The sequence below is a fragment of the Equus asinus genome, chromosome 10, assembly GCF_041296235.1.
Source record: "Equus asinus isolate D_3611 breed Donkey chromosome 10, EquAss-T2T_v2, whole genome shotgun sequence".
NCBI classification, from domain to species: Eukaryota; Metazoa; Chordata; class Mammalia; order Perissodactyla; family Equidae; genus Equus; species Equus asinus.
Genome location: NC_091799.1, coordinates 87208420 through 87226978, shown reverse-complemented (window position 1 = coordinate 87226978; position 18559 = coordinate 87208420). Strand labels below are relative to the sequence as shown.

The window sequence follows — 18559 nt, the reverse complement described above, 5'->3', positions numbered from 1 at the left end:
CTGGGCCATCCAAAAGAGGGAGCTAAAGTATTGTGCTAAGTAGCTCGGTTTTATGAATGTGAGATTTTGGATCAGTTTCACACATGAATTGCACACTGTGTTTAAATGTAAATCAAACTGAGTTTGATCATGACTTATTAAAATTTACATATTATTGAACAACACTTAACTTATGGCCCTAAAATTGTATATTCCCCCTGAGAAAATTATTTGTTCAGCTATCATAAAATTATAAAAATAAATTACAAAAGATAGAAGAAATATTAAGTGAAATTTCTTAAAATAATAAGTCTTAAAAAGCAAGAGGAGGAACCACATAAGCCTCAGGTAACTTGAAATACATGATTTTTCTCTACACTTACAGAAATAGGACTAATAATATTGAGCTTCTTTTCTTGTACATGAACATTCTTAAAAGTAATATAAAACACGGTCTATAAAATACACACCAGGAATATATACTATTTTACATAATTTCAGCAACATCATTGGCAAGAGATCCTATATGCTAATTATGTGTGTGGTTTATCCAATACAGATGCTAACTCATTTTCCCCATAGTCTAGAGCAAGATACCATTACACCTATAGGTTCATTGCCAGAGAAAAACAGAATCTGTAGTTTCTTATTGCAAAATAATATTTTACAATGGGATTAATTTACTTAGTGAACAGATTAATTTCCTTCTTCAGAACATCAGAAAGAAATCTGTAACCCCAGTAGGAAATCACAAGAAGAGGAGATAATTTACCTACAGATAATTAATTTCATGTAAATAGGTTGTGGCAGCAAAATGTTTAATTGACTATCAGATACTTGTATTATTACGTTTCCTCAAGATGTTACAATGAAAGAGAGGGCGTTGCTCTTTTGTGATTTGGGAGAACTTATCTTACATTCTCACACTTTTCTTATTACCGTTATAACACTATAGATAAAACATGGTTAGGATAGTAATTTCTTCTAGGTTTAATTGACGGGTCTAACACCTGAAATGCCTGAGAGATTATTTTTTGACATAAACCAATGAAATAATATCTGAGGATACAATTCTTGAAAAATGCCAATATGTAGTGTTTCGAGAAATAGCTGACCTTATATTCCTTTTTTAACAAATCTAGTCTTTTACAAATCAAGTGTTTCTTAGGGATTCATTTGACACTAGAATTATTTATTCTTCCAAAGAATCCAATTTTTATCTTTAAAACTGGCAAACTGACATAATTTTTTTCCCAAGGATTGAGCAGTTGTATTAACAAATTGTTCCATACCATAAAATCTTTACTGTAATATAGAAATAATTTGTTTATATAAATAATGCAAAAATGGCATAATTTTATAACAGCAGAAATAACTATAAGTTGAATGATAGAAGTAGATTACACTATTTGAAGTATCTGAACACAAAAAGTGATTTAAAATAAATGACTGAAATGTATTTCTTTCGGTGTTTGATGTTTGAATTTGTTGTACTAATTGTGAATATGCTGACAGAATGCTTGAAACAGAGTGGTGCTTTAGACATGATAAATGAATACACTTCTGAAAATGTATGACAGTAATAACCAACTCATGTTCTTTTCACACATGGAAATTCTAACATCAAGGGGGGAAATTTAGGCAATATGGAGAAGGTCAGTTGAGAAGATACAATAGATCTTGTGGTAGATTGGTCTCCAACACAGAGGAACCACATCTCAGAAAATGCCTTCAAGGGGACCAGGTATGAGACCATGGTATCCAGGCCTTTGGATAGTCCCAAGTATTTCAGTTGTTTCTAATGTTCTATTTTTTCCCTACAAGATGGAAGCTTGTTAGAGAAACAATTGAAAGTTTAGTATAACTATTATTCAAGCAACGATTCAGTTGACTTTTGAACTGAAAAAGCCCTTAGATGTCTTCTACTCTCCCTCCATCAGCATTAAAATAAAGAAATTAAATTCCTGGGCGGTTAACTGAATACAGACCCCTTATCTCTGGTCTTATTATCCCCATCCATTGTTCTCTTTACTACACCGGATTGGAGTGCAATTCTACCGCGTAAAATTCGAGAAACAATTAGTCGACCCCACTTTAGTTCTTGCAGATAGCATAGACACTTGGCATAAATCTATTTTTCCTTCTCTACACACAGGGTTCAGTTGGTTCATCCTATTCTTTCTGTGAGGTTTGTGGAGAAAGCAAGGCTTAACCACAGTGGTGAATTAAATGGTAGTCATTTTTTACCTTTGGTTATACATGCTTATTATGATGCCATATTTTACATGTAAAGGGTTATGAATCAAAAACAATTCTGTAAAAATATAAAGATTTACATTGATAAGACATTCTTAATCACATAATCTATGCCTGGAGACCCAAAGCTTACTCTTAGTTTTTCGCCTCTACGATCATGTTAAGTAAATTTCTTGAGGTCTAGGTGTTCTTACCTATTAAATCAGTCAATTAAATGAAATGTTGGTTAGGTTCCTTCTTGCTGTAATAATCCCTGATTATATTGAATCGTTCTCTTTTTAATTTAAAATCTTCCTTCCAAGAGAGCGATCACATTTTACAGGATAAACTTTTTTCATTTAAAAAGAGCATGTAATATCATTAAAATCATTATGACAACCTGACTCTATCATTAATAAAGAAAATTGAGGAAATGTTTTTCCAAGATTCACATTTTTCATACATTTTCGAACACATTTTTCCATACACTGATAATTGAGAGTGTTTTTTAATGTTTTGTGCCTTTTGAAAGTATGATTGCTTACAAAATGTTTAACAACATTCTTTCAATTTTTTCTTGTTGTTACTCCTGCTCTCTGCATTCATGATTGATCATATGGTATTTATAAAAGCCACTGTAGATTTCTTTGGAGAAAATATACTGCATAATTAAGTAAAATCCTAGCATAAGCCAAAAGCATCTTTTCCATCAATTATTTGGAGGTATAATTAGTTTTCATTTTCTATCATCCTTTGAAAGTCTAGACAAAGAAAACCCTGAAACATGTCCAGAATATTGTAACTACTTTTCCCAAACACAATGATAAAATTCTCTAAAAACAGTATTAGAAACACAGTTTGAGTACATTGTGAATATAATAATAGTAAACAAAATTAATATTTACTGTACACTGTGATATAATAATAAGAAGAGAAATTCATATTTATTAAATGGCTACTATGATAAGCCCTTTGATGCATATTATCATAATCATTCTTAACAACACTAATGATTATAATCATCTACATTTTCACATGAGGAAATTGAAATTTAAGAAAATGGAATAAATTCAATGAGACCTCACTGGAGGCAACAGACAGAGCTGGTGTTTCTGACTCAAGAATCTGAGCTCTTAATTGCTGCAGCTAATATTTAAGTAAATATGATTTGTTCCCTACACTGTAGCTCAAAAGAAGGGCAGGCAGAAATGGGTTAGGAAAGGGAGGAAAAAGTAGTTAGGAGATACAGAGTTAGCATCGGTCCAAAAGTTATAAATACCATATCTTCCGGTGTGCTATGTGAACCGATTTCATAATTAAGCAATGTAGAACTTACTGAAGGAATAATTTAGCAAAACATGATTCACCCAAAACACTTACCCTGTTGGGTTTCCTTGTTGAAAACATCCAATAAATTCCTATGACACAATCTTAGAACTCCAAATTGGGCATATTTTCAGTTTTGTTTTATAACTACAAAATACATTTTAATCAAAAAGAACACTTTTGTGTAGGATGAGAAGCATATTACCTGCATGTTATTTTGAGGGAGAATATTGTCACTATAGTTGTTTGTTTTGCAGAAATGGTGTGAACCTATCAATATGCATTGAGTACCGCGTTGACAGATCCTTTTAGAGAAGGGTGTCCAACCAGTCCTTGTGAGGTCAAAGATCACTTTTTCAGCAAATATGTTGTGTATTGGAGACCCAGAGAAAAAGATTTGGGTCATCTAATTCAGATATGGTTGAAAATATTAAATATCAACCAAGACTGTCTAGGGTTCTGGTACAAAGGAACAAGAGTTAGATTAATACAATTATCTCAGAAAATTTAACCAGAGATCATCAAAAGGAGGAAGTCAGTAAAAAGAAAGAGAAGCCATAAAAGTGCCAGAAGATAAAAGTAGACATGACATAAGAAAGGGATGAGAGCGGAACCTGTAGGACAGCAGGTCCTCAGAAGTAGAGAAGAATTGCAGTCACACAATTAAATTCCCTCTTTTTTAAAACTATATTAAAAGTATGAAAATCATGTTCTAGATAAAATCACAAAGATAGGAAGGAACAACATTTAGAGACATTTGAGAGAATTCTAGAACAGATTCTGCTGTTCCTAGCGCCTTCAAGAAGGACAGAACCTTCTTAAACATTCAGGATAAATCTTATTAAGGAATTCTTTTTTTTTGGAGAGTTGCAAGACTGTCCCTTATCATTGTAGATAATGATATAGAAATATACAGACATATCCACAGGTATATATGTCTTACTTACAATAGGATAATCTTTTCTGCCTCAGCTTCAGTGAGTTTTCTACTTACAACCAGGAGAAACTAGAGAGCTAATATTTTGGACACTCATAGTTACTATTTAAATATTCTACTGTAGCTGACTAAAATTCCCACTACTGTATGAATAGTAACATTTACTAAAAGTCTAATTTTCTATACATAAAAAAATTAATATTATATTATATTGGAACTACTTATTCAATGAAGTAAGAAAAAATGCAAGAATGCAGGTAGTCGGTAACATAACATGACTTTGAAAAATGGAAAATGTCCAGTTCACATTCTTATTATTAAGATTATACACATCTAGATAAGCATAATTAACAATGTAGTGTTTATAAATTAAATTGCTTGTAACAAGGATTATATTATAAAATGAGCAAAGTTTGTTAACATATCAGGCCCTTTGAGCCTGCTGTTTCTTCTACCTAAAATGATGTTTCTCATAATATTATTTTCCTTCTCTCCATTCAAAATCAATTCAAATATCACCTTCTCAAAAACAAAATAAAATTCCTCACTGCCTTGATAAAGTTTCACCCACTCCTTCAGTAACCCTCTATCTCACTGCCCATTTTCTCAGGATTCATCAGTACCAAATTTATCTTATTTATTAATTGTAGCACTGCTCTAGAGAGTATCTTCTTGTAATTAGAAACTCTTTGTTATGTTCTCTTCTATAACCTCAGCACTCAGAAGAAATGCTGTATGCATAGTGAAGGCTGAGTAAATATTTCACATCAATACCTAATTATAGAACAAATTTACCAAATAATATAACTTAAAATAGTTCCTATACTTCATCAATAATATTAGGTCCATTTTACAATGATTAGGGATAAACTATCAAATTGTTAACATTTGCCACAAATATAGCTTCCAAAATAATTCTGGTGACTGGTGACTCACAAAAATGAAATCATTATTACCATTTTTGTTTGAACTGTATTTTTCAAAACAGTAAAATTCTTATACAAATAAACCATCTTTATAAGCTCTATTCATTTTAAGGTCAAAAATGTCATTTACTTTATAGTCATTAATATAATTCAAAGAACAAAAGGGAGAAAACCGTAAAAATGACAGAAAAGAAAAGTTAAATACCTGGCATTAAAATATGTGATGATGTGAGATACTATGAAATTTTATTACCATTGATTTAAAAGACTTTCATAACTCATTCGTATATCCAAGATCCATGTATAATGTACTCATTCCAACTTAAAGCAATAAATTTTATAGTATTCCATCTATGATAGTAAATATTCTACATTAATTTCAAGATAGTGTAAATTTACAACACAAAGTTGTTCAAAATATAAAAATATTTCCATTGTATGCTATGTCAACTTAAGAAACCATATGATATAGATGAATATGTGTATTCGTAATGTTGTAACTGACTTCCAGGTTTACCTTTCTAATTTCAACAACAATGAAATTAGTCATCAAATTAAGTTAGGTCTCTCTGTGTTTTTTTATACGGAGAGTCCCAATACTCTACCTAGATATAATGAACCTGAGCAACAACATTCTTAACAATAATAATATAGGAACAATCAATTGCTTCGGCTCATAATACACTATAATGTAGATATTGCTAATATCTTAATTTTATGCAGGAAGCTCCTGGAGCTTTGAGACATTAAAAGACTTTCTCAAACTTATCCATGAGGTATATAGTAAAACTGGTTTTTATGCTTTGGATGTCTGAGTCCAGAAGTCTACTTGCCCTTACCACCATAAAATATTACTACCTAAAGTTCTTGTGTATTGCATTTTATACATAAGCCAATTTGCATTCAGAAATGAAGACAACCTACCAAGAAAACAAAACAAGTAAATGGGGCTAGGAAGAGATCGTACATCTCCTGACACAACCAGCCTAGTGCACATTTACTGCTGTTCCAATAAAGTTGTATTTCTATGTATAAATATTTTAATTTATGGACTGTTAAGCAACCCATGTCTTCTTGGGGAGTGATAGGAAAACTCCATGAATATCAAGAATGTTTCGGACTCTCTTCCAGGGAACTCACATTAAATCATAAACACAATATTTTTTGTAAGGATTTCAGGATTGTTTTGATCGTTTGAAACCTGTAGTGTGGGCTCTTTAAGGTATGGCTGTATTTCTAAGACTCAAAATTAAGCAGAAGAAAAATATATATGATGAAACCAATTACTGAAGATTTGGATTCAAGGCTGAGAAGTACTGACTTAGCTGACTTATTTCTAGATTTGACAAGGTGTCTGTTGGGGTAAGGAGAGAGAGGGTTACTTGGACATAACCTTAATTTACAAAATTATATTTTGTGGAATGTATCAATCATTAAAGAAATCGTTGGCTAGGTAAACAATGAAAAAGTTCCTATAATAAGACAGCGAAGATATTAAGGTTCTTACAAGAAGAGCGGCCCAAGAACTAGGTAGTGAAAGACCAATGTAAGATGTGACAAGGATGATCTCTCTCCGAATTTGGCAAAATCTTATAAGAGACAATTACAAATCATAAAGATTTTTTCTATGTATGTCTTTTGGAAGCAGTGAGGAGGAATAAAAACATGTCTTGGATTAATTTGAAAAGTAGCTTTTAAGAGGGAGTTATGGTCCTACTTATTTTGTGCTCGTTTCATATTAAGATTATTGATTTCAATCATAAGGACAATATCAAACAAGAGTTCATTTCAGTCAGGGTATCTAGAATGCTAGGGCAGTCTATAAAATATTGCCTTAAAATTTAAGTAACAAGGGATATTTATACTGAAGAGAAAGTATAGGCTGAACAAAGTTTTCTTTAAATGAGTTTGATACTATTGAATAGGGGTAAAACAAAGAATAGTTCCAAGCTATATGGACAAAACTAAGACAACAAGAGAAGTTACAAGCAGATAAATTTTGTCATACTTGGTAAGAAGAGAATTACTAACAACTGAAATTGTTTGCAAACAACAGTGGTTTCCACGTGAAGGTCTCCCCAGCACACCACACCATTCCCCACAGCACAGAGCCTAGGATGTAGCAGGTGTTCAATGACGAGTAAATTCAAAGGTGAGCAAATGAATCAGCTAATGGACGAATTAATTAATTATCACAAATAATCTGAAGATCTTTTTTTTTTAAATTTTTAAGTGGATTCTTTTTTTTTTTTTTAAGATTGGCATCTGGGCTAACAACTGTTGCCAATTTTTTTTTTTTTTTCTGCTTTATCTCCTCAACTGCCCCCCACCCCCGGCCCCCCGTATACATTTGTATATCTTAGTTGCAGGTCCTTCTAGTTGTGGGATGTGGGATGCCACCTCAACGTGGCCTGACAAGTGGTGCCATGTCCGCGCCCAGGATCTGAACCCTGGGCCGGCCCAGCGGAGCACGCGAACTTAACCATTCGACCACAGAGCCGGCCCCCCTGAAGATCTTTTTTTGATTATGAGTTTAAGAGAAAAGAATACAAAGGCTACCTATAGGATTCTGAATAGATATCTTAAGGAGCCTGCACATATTTAGGATATTACAGTATAGTACTGATGTGATGAGAAGCATTGCTTCTGTCTATCTACACCTATGAACTGTAAGATGGACTGTCTTTTCTACTATATGGAAATGGGACACACGATGAGCTTCTTAATGTCAAAAGTTTGTATGCATCAATTTTGAAAATCAGTTAATATCAGTATTAAGCAGTTAATATCAAAACATTTGGCCAATTTGTCTCCTCACACACACATTTTGTGAGTACTAACTATATAAGGATAGCCTTAGTTTTTCAAGCCCCAATTTCTCTTAATGATTCTCCAAAATCTCCATGCAGCATGAAGCCCTCCATGCAGGCTGCATTCCTGGATTACAGTCAAACCCTCTTGTCAGCAGTGGATCTCCTTGTTCTACTTATCTCTCCTTACTGAACTGTGATCTTAGTAACACGCAGCTCACTATAACGCCAACTTCCAGTCAATTAGAAAGTGAAAGCAGGGAAAGGTGGAGCAGAGGACAACTGTTTCCAAAATCTTCCATGAATATATTGGTCAATTTTTATTAGTATCACGTCTAAGGAGTTTCTCAAGTTGGAAAAGCTCCATTTTTGTTACAGTTCACTGAATCATCACCCTAAAATGCAAGCCACCTTGAGAAGGATAGGCACTTGTAGTTGAATATATTCTGTCTTTGAAGTGAAGCAGGAGTGGGGTAGGGAAGAACCAGAAGGGGAGAAAAGCAAAGCAGTAAATATAGAAACAGAAGTAGCAGCAAAGCACAAATCGTCAACAGCAGCAAGAGAAAGAAATCATCACAGTTCATTGGATGGAGAAAATAAACCTGCTTTCTATGAATCACCATAGATTTGTGCTCAATTTGGCAGAAGGCAGTGGACAATGTACAACTTAAGTGAAGTCTATTTTAACCACTAAACGATTTGGAATTAAAGCAGAAGAGATAGGATAAAAGAACATGGATGTGATAATATCTTCTTCATAGATCATAGCTACATTTAAAGGAGAAAATACATGTAACACTTTCAGCACAAAACATGTCAATTAGCATACTAGAAATAGTAACTTATAAACGCATCATATATACATATATAGTTATATATTTATTAGTATATCATTTGATACATATCAGCATATATGTTATTGCTAACTTTTTATTCACATACTTAATGCTAAAAATCCCTTCTGTAATCTTAACATATGATTACTTTCCTACATATTAAACTAGTTGAAAATCTACTATTATCAAGTTGATTGAATGCTTTTAATTTTTTCTCATGGTGGAGATAATTAAAGATTACTTTTCATATGAGTTCTAGTTGACGTAAGCCAAAATACTAGGAATGAAAAATTGTAAAAACATCAAATAATTACACTTAGAAAAATGATCTAAACTGCAGTTTTAATGAAAAATATATATCAGTGATATTTTATAAAACACTTCTATTTGTAGAAAGCCACTGTATTGTATGAATATGTATAGAATTTTATAATGATCAAATAGTTACCTTCTAAAATCTGCTTTCAAATCTTATTTTTTTAATTGAGACATAATTAGCAAAATAATATTCACACCTCTTACATGTTCTCTTCAATGATTTTTTATAGTCCTATTAATTAATTATTATTTTCCAGTCTTATTGAGAAATAATTGACATACATCACTGCATAAGTTTAAGGCACAATGGTATGATGGTTTGATTTACATATATTGTGAAATAATTACCACACTAAGTTCAACTAAAATGTGTCTTCTCATATTGTTACAACAAAAATAACAAAGAAAAAAAGGAAAAAAATTCTGCTTGTGATGAGAACTCATAGGATTTACTCTCCTCTAGAATAACATCTTATTTATAAATAGTTAGAGAAATATTTGCCCAAACCCATAATCTGCATAAAATTTTCATTCTGCGGTAGAATTTCTTCACACTCTTTCCATATGGGTTGTTTACCTACATTTTCTTGTAATTTTAGAAGAGTTTAATTTATAAATATGGTCATTGAAATATAATGCAAGACATATACAGGTGACATTTTTATTCTAGAGTAACATTTTTTCCTCTGAGTATGTTTAAAGCTCAATTTCAATGTAAGCCTTCAATAAACACAGTTTAGTCTTGAGTGTAATAGAAAAGAATCTCCACGTCCATGTTTAAATAAAGTATTGTGATGATCCCAACAGCAATGCTTCATTTGTCAAGCAGCAAATCTACAAGAAGCATAGGTCTGGGGAGACATCAGACGCCCATTATAACATCATTACTGAAGTCAAATTGTTGTGTGACACTGTTACTGAGTCTATTATGGATGCCACCACTTTCTTCTGTCCTTTTATTCTATAGTTTGGTCTCCTTCACTTTCAATATTCATCTTTGGGTATAAGTAATTATAAACTCAAGTTGCTTCTTGAGATGTACTTATTTTTAAAAATTCTATCAGAACAATTTCCTCTTAATTTTCTAAAATCACAAAATTTCCAAAGTTGGAACTTTCTTTCCTATTTAAATAAGATAATCTTCCATATTTAGCTATTGAAAATGAAATTTAGCACAGGTCTCAAGTCGAAAGTTGTGAGCTTAAGACACATTGTACATTTTTATGTATCTATCTTTCTAGATATACAGGGATAAATAAATAGATCTAGACAGTACTGATAAAAACGCTTCATTTTAATGGATTAAAATAAGGCTGCAATATTAAAAAAGATAAGTTTATTATTGGCATTAACTATTTGTATTTTAACAGAACTCTTTATTTTAAACTGACCAATTTAAATTATAAAGAAAAATATATTTACTGCAGTTATAACTTTCTTCCTTGTTAATGATTGTGTCAGGGATCTTAATTCTAAGCTAAACATAAAAGACAGAAATATAATTTGTATATATAAGCATACATATTATTATAATAGTGCATTAATTATTTAGTCCTTGGAAGAGTATTGTCAGAAATACAAATCTGAATCTTATTTAATGCTCTTCTATTAAAAAAGATAACTGAATTGAAACTATATATAAAATGTCACATCAGCTAGATAAACTGGCAGGATTTGGGGGAGAATGAAAAATATTATCTCTCTTCTAATAGTTAAGCCAATTCCAATCCCTGCTCATACATGCATAGTTGATTTATAATGTACTAAGTTACAACGTTAATCTGGAAGGAATGGCAGTAAGACAAACATTTATCCTTGACTGTTTTATTAATTATTGTGTATATCTTACTAGATATAAAGCAATGTTATTTAATCTTAGTATCATGTTTTGAATATAAAGCACATTGCAATTAAGCAAATAGTTAATTTACCAAATAACACAACAAATATAAAATGCTTATTAATCTGACTTTCAGCTAGAGAAAATGGCCAAATAATAATTTAAAATTTCACCATGTAATGTGCTTTCTTTGTATTATATGTAACAAATGAAAAATAATGAGGATTTTATTTTCTGATAATAATCTAATTTTTAACTAATATTGTTTGAGAAAACACTATGATTCCTACTTTATATAATACTTTCCTACCCACCATAAGAGTGTGTAAAATGACTATATTTTTACAAGGTCTTCAAGAGTTGTGGACATTCAATGGAGAACAATTATTTCCAGTTAGTTTAAAAAAATAAAAGTCTAATTTTCCCTATTCACAAATTAATCAAATTAGCTAGCCATAACACATGGACTGTAATTGTTTCACTTTTTCTAAAATTTAAAAAAAAGTTCTAATTGCTATTCTATCATTTGCTCATGATTTATCCACAGTTGCTTGACAAAATTGCTTTTTGATGTGCAATGTTACACCAGTGTAGTAATTTAAAGGTTAAAATTAATTTATACATGAAATAATTAACTGTTATTTCTTTTTATTTTCCAAATTTATTTTGGGTATACACACACACAGATTTATGTATAGATACAGATACTGTGCACAGAAATATGAATGGAAACACAGATAGAGAAGCAGATGTATACATAAAGATATGATGATACAGATAGATAGATGTTACATTGTAATTTGACCTGTAAGTTTTCTTGGATGTTTCATCTACGTCTTAATCATTGTTATATTGAAAAGAGATTTGAATTTCTTGAATTTCTGATATGGTCTTTGCATTTTAAAGTATTTATAACACATCAGACGTGAATATTTTGAAAAAAATATTTCTGGCAATTACATTGGATTATTCCAGTAACCTGCTGTGTAGAAAAAAATGATGAAGTTACTTAATTGTCTGGGGGAAAACTCCCTTTGAAAACTTTTAAGATTGATGTCCCAGTTTTATAAAAGCAATATATTTTACGTGATGCCTTTTGTCCCAGGAAGTGAATCTTTGGTGTTTATTTGCTTAGATTACACATGTTGTCTCTGACTATGTGTCGCTGTCTCCCCGTTACACTGATTTCCTGTAAATATTGTTCTTGTTTTTTATGACTTTGCTAAGATCCTGTTTCAGTAACTATGAGGAAAAAGTCCATTTGCATTGGGTACTCTATTAGTAACACATAAAGTGTAGTGAGCTTAGCATATTTCAAAATAAATTCTGTCAGGTATATCTATTTCTTACAATACATTTAGGAACATATTCATCTTTAAACTCAAAAATCAAATAATAACTGTTAGTCACTGCTACTTCCATTATAAGTTGAATAAGCATTTGAAGGAAAAAATGTAATGAAGTCATCCATGGTCTTCACAAATGTAGAGCCATTCTCAAAAAGTGCTCTGAGGGGCAGGCTTTTTAATTTATACTTATGAAACAATCACATTCTCTGGCGTTTCACTGATTAATTAGAAAGTCCAAGAATTATCTTGCTCATGAATAGAAATAGAGAATCCAAGAGCACTCATTCCTCCTGCAATTGATTAATAATTTGGCAAAGTAATGGAAGAGAAAAAAAGAAAAACCTTGAATGTCACTTTAAGAAAATATTCAGGTCTTCTCCTTTTCCCCACTTTTCCTCTTAAAAATAAATATTTATCACAGGCACACACACCACAGCAATAACAACAACAACACCTCATGAAGTTTCCATTTTGCCTTCACAGGTAGTCAGATTCATTATCATGACTTTTACGTTTTGGGAGGTATTTCTTGGGAGTGCTAATATAAAATACCTTGGTTAGGCTCCAGAGATTCTGCTTTTATTCAGGCACTTTGCATTCTTAATGTGGCTATAAGAACATCTCTTACTAGCACTAAATTTAGGGATAAGTGCATTAACATATTAGGACTGTTATGGAAATGTATAGAAGTGCTATAAAGACACTCTCCTCACAGTGCATTCCTTGCTATATTTTAATGATGAGGAGAATCGTGGTTCCAGGCAGAGGAATTTGAAGCGATTCATAAGAGAAGAAACTTTTTCAGGATGTTTAAAACAATCCTGGAGTCATTGTTTTTGACTAATCACTCTGTGGTATATTCCTAATATGCTTTTCATAACTCAACTTGATACATTTTCACATAATGTTGCCAATTTTTCATATACAACTTGACAGCCTTGGATATGTAACCAGATTTTTCTAAACCTCAGTTTTCTCTAACAACATCAGAGTTGGAGGTAGTTAAAAATCTCTTTTCTAAAGTTCTAGAATTTCTTGTAAACATCTAAATAAGATAATGTCATGGATATTAAGAGACGTTTTGGGGATACATTTTAAGGCACAACTCATTTTTGAAAACAAATATGCGAGACACAAAGAAAGAAATTTTCAAGATAGAAATTGCTTTATCTTAGGAAACATCTCTTATGCTCTACAACAAAAATGATCATATTTATAAATTAGCGTCAAGTAAAAACAAACAAGGTGAATTAAAACCAATGTCCTTTTTTTTCTATTTAGCATGCTTTCTGCTTAAGAAAACAATTTTAATTGAGTAGGTAATTTAAGAAGTAAATTACGCCACAACCTATCTAGAGATTTTATGATAAAATACCTAACCATAAACCAAACAGACTTTACAATTAATATTGCTATGGATTTGATATTATATATAATAGGATACCATATATAGTAGGAAAACATATATAAAAGGAAATATATTTAATAGTATAATATAGATCCTTGAAGTCAGCAGTATAAATATTTAAAATATCACATTGGACACTTCGTAAAGTATCACCTTCTGTTTTTTTCAAACGTTAAATTTATTTATACTTTGTATTTAAATCGTCATTTGAAGAAAGAAAATTAGTCTTAAAGAAAATAGCAAAGTAATGATCCATTACATTGAATCATCGGTATTAATGCTAAGTAACTATCCATCTAGGCTATTCATTTTCACAGAGAACAAGTTATAGCTAATGTTTATTCATGACACACTCACATGTATTCTTATATTAACTTTCATCTAATTTATACTTTCTTGCATACAATATATTGCCATATTACTCACATATTTTACATTATATAATTTTAAGCACTGTCCAAAGCATTCTGATTAACTGAACCCATACATTGTTCACATGTTGTAAGGGTATGCATATCTACCTCAAATCACCACTGATGTCTAAAGAGAGGGAAGCCAGTAGAAACACTATCTCCAATTAACTTTTTTAATCCCTTTTGGTGAATGTACCATAGAAGGGACGCAGCACTGGCTAAACTCTATGTGCATCAGGGATCACAGGAAAATACCACATGAAATCTCTTCACGCAAGGTGACATTCAGAAGAGCTTGTGATCCAACATGCAGTTTATCAAGTCGAACAACACAATATTTAAAAATGTAATTTCAAAGCCAACTTTGATATTGTGATCTTGTTATATTTAGGCAGTGGTATAAGACATTTTTATTTCAGTTATGCAATGAATACAATAATGGTAACATAATTATGCAAACCATTTCAAAATTGTTTCAAAAGCTATCAAATAGCATAATACAGGGAAAAATCATATTTTCCATCCTAGAAAATAATGTTACCTTATATGACTTACTTTATTAGTCCTACCTAATCTATCTGACTGAAAGTTAGGGAATTACTTTTAAATTGATACTACTGTCTGCTTCCTGTAAAGCATTTTTCTATTCATTATTCCAGAATTAGACTTGCTCATACCATGGACTTTATTTTACATTTTCTAATTTTCCAAAACAAATGCAGAGATGGCAGTATTTCAACATCTTAGCATGTATGTAAGCATGCATATAATTATTTTGCACAGTTCCTTTGAGAAAACTTCAGTTGAATCCATAATATATTTGATGACAAGACCACAAATGCATGCTGTACATACTATGTCCAAGTTCTTTGCTGCTGTACGCTAGGATAGCATGTTCTTTCATTTTCTTTATCTTTCAAAAGATCTACCGTTCAAACCTGGATTAACCAGTATAGCAGCTACACAAATGTATTTATTGTACACTTGACATAGCATTGCCTAGGTGAGGAATCAGTATCAGAATCTGAAAATAAGCTTTATTCTCTATTGAATACAGCAGATTTTTAAATTATAATTTTTGTCCAAGTTAAGAACATTGAACGATTAAATTCATCCTTAGTCAGCTATGACTGAAGATGGATAACTCTTCTAATTTCATAGATAAAGTACAGAGAGCCAAAAGAAGATTTCCTCTCTGGTGCAAAAGTTCCCGCTTTTTGCTGTCACAAAATCACTCATTTTTTCGTGCTACAAAGATTTCAAAAACCTTGTGAAAAAACTCTTTATTAGTGATCTCATAGATCTACAACATAAAATATTAAATAACAACAAATCTCCAGAAAAGACCTCCAATCTATAGTCCATTACATTCTCATCCAAAGTTGACCATACAGATAAATGTGCACTTATCTACTATAGGTGATCACTTTTCTTTTACTGCACCTTTGTTACTTAAAATAGATTCTGAGAGCATATACTGTTAATAGTATCTAAATGTAAATACTATAGACTATTGATAACCTTTAGTTAAAATTCATCTTGCCTTTTTTTGAGATGTGTGCTTGAAATTTAATTGATGTGAATGGTTATATTGAATATGCAAAGAAAAAAAATAATGATCCATCAAATCATTGCATTTTTAATACCACTTCAAATAACGCCACTTTTGCCTTTGAAATCTCTCCCTCCTGTGGCTTTCATCCAGTCTTTATTACATTAAAATACATTTGCCCGGGATAATGGAGAGCAATTATAGCCAACAGATGTACACATTCAGAATGCTGGCCTGACTGAGAACCACAAATATGTGAAGAAATCTCTTTTACCTGGTAAAGTGATCACCTTAATCCTGATGTCCTATGTCCATCTGTATATGTGTTATTTTCACTATTTAAATTATTTCATTTTAATATTAAAAAGAAAAGAATCACTTCTTATTAAATTATGAAAAAGATGCCTTTATTTTTGACAGTTCTGACTCCAATTATGTAAACAAAAGTTATGAGAAAACCAGGAGTCCATTTCAAATTAATAAAATAATAATAAACATAAACACATTAATATGTTAGTAATTCAATGCCACCACAATCAACTAACACAATGTGAAGTTTAGTCTTATTTTTATAATAATGCCTCATATGCAAATTTGAACACTATAAAAAGAGCTCTGGCAGGTATCAGTTTCATAAAAGTAAAATAAGAAGCAAACATGGCAATTCTTTTCACTGAGCATTTTAATATCTTATTCAAATACTACAAAATGTATTCTTACCTGCTTCCAAATGTTGAGAGAGAGAGAGAGTAAGTGAGAGCGAGCGAGAGAGCAAAATATAGCAACTAGGAGAAAAGCAATATTTGTACTACTTCATTCTAAGAAAGCAAAAAAATGAATAGCTTATGTTGTCAAGCAAAGTAAATAACATTTACCTTGTTTAGCAATGAACTGAGTTTAGCCCTGCTCAGCACTGACAATTCCGGTGTTGCTTCTGTCTCCTTCCTTCGCTTCTCTTTTTATAGTATCTTCACAGCTGAATCTTCATGCGTTTCAGTGTGCCTCCCTCTTCGAGCATCACTTTGAACTCAGACAGGCAGGAAGCTGAAGCCAAAGAAACTCTCTATCTGATTGGTTTCCATTCAGCGTTTCTGATTAATAAGAGACGTCCCTCTCAAAGGAAGATATTGCCGCTGATGGCGCTGCAGGGCACAGGTTTAGGGCCGGGGGAGTAGTCCTCTTTAGGCACAGTGATTTGCAAGCGAATGAAGTGGGACGGCTTGGAGAGGAGAGCTTTGTCAAAGACCTCCACAAGAGAAAATAACTCAGTGTTTTTAGTCTCCGTTAATCAGCTCTGCTTAATCAGTTTGCAATTGGGAGAGAAAGGTCACAGCATGTCTGTAACCTGTAAATCATCTGTGGAAAATATATATCACATGGAGAGTGCTGTTGCTCAAAAGGAATTTCGTGTACAGTCCCTGCAGAATTCACAAATACCTATTTCAATTCGATACCAAAATTCCAAGATTAAGAGAGGAAGAGGAAGAAGCCAGTTCATATTTATCATGGATGATGATGAATAGTTATCTGTCTCTATGAGTTTATAAACTAAAATAATTTTCCCAAAACAGTAATTTAAAAACATCTAATAGTTGATGTCCTAACATGTTCTTTTTCAGTAAGGAGAATGACTTCAAGTAAAATTTCAAATTTCTACAGCACTTTGGTTTTTACTTGATGATGCAATTGAAGGATTTTTGCCTTCCCCACAAATGTCCAAAAATAATTGTGATCACAGCCACATCACAAGAACTAGATGGTCCACCTGTTAGATTGGCTGTTGTATGTTGTACATTAGAGAGAGTAACCCATAACGGAGTCAAACCCTGTTTCAGAAGAGAAGTCTCTTTAGTACTTCTGGAAATGGCACAATAAGGAGGATATTGATTAGTAGATAAATCCTTCTGAAAAGAAGTTCTAGTAATAGTTGTATGAAATGCATGGTGGGAATATGGCTCACGTTATAACGGCTCGTTAAGTCACAGTGAGTAAATAGCTCAAGTGCCAAAAAATATCAATATCTTATTTGATGCTTCGAAGGAAAACTGACAATAGAAAATAAAAATAAATTGCCACCTTTTCCCCCCCGTTGGTGAAGCTTATCCATGAAGTGTGGATAATAGAGCTGCCTATCTCAGGGATGCGCATTATGGGAATTCATTTCTTAAAAGGGAAAACACATACTTAGAAAATACAGTTTTACATGACCAAAAATAAAATGTGACACTACTAATGTGTGATAATTGAACTTGTAGTACATGGTTTTTAGATAATTGTGGATTAGAAGTGGACAAAAATGGGGAATTTGTTTTGTTCATCTACAAATGAAGGAAAAGAAATAAGAGACAAAGCTTTATGCATATTGTAAGGGCTAGATAGACCCAAGTGGTGAAGAACAGCTTAGTGAATTCTTCATGGAGGCCAAGAGTGTTTTCTTGAGGCGAAGACACTTAATATAAAATTCACACACTCCCTTACACTCATTTCTTCCAGGTCTACTTTTTCCTTTAAACAAAAGTACATATTATAGAACTCTCTTTGTTAATGCTGAGAGAAAGTAAAGTACGTCAAGTGGGAAAAAGGAACCAAACAAAACATTTTATCAGAGTTGAAGGTAAATATTCACAAAT

At 32.0% G+C, this 18559-nt stretch overlaps 1 protein-coding gene across 1 annotated transcript in view; it reads right to left on the bottom strand.

Moving 5' to 3' along the window:
* CDH9 (cadherin 9) overlaps positions 1-17128 on the bottom strand; it is a 132080-nt gene extending 114952 nt beyond the window's left edge. The window contains exon 1 of the mRNA XM_044779463.2: positions 16805-17128. The gene's annotated coding sequence lies outside the window, so the exon portion shown is untranslated. The remainder of the gene's footprint in view (positions 1-16804) is intronic.
* Between the last annotated feature and the right edge of the window lie 1431 nt (positions 17129-18559).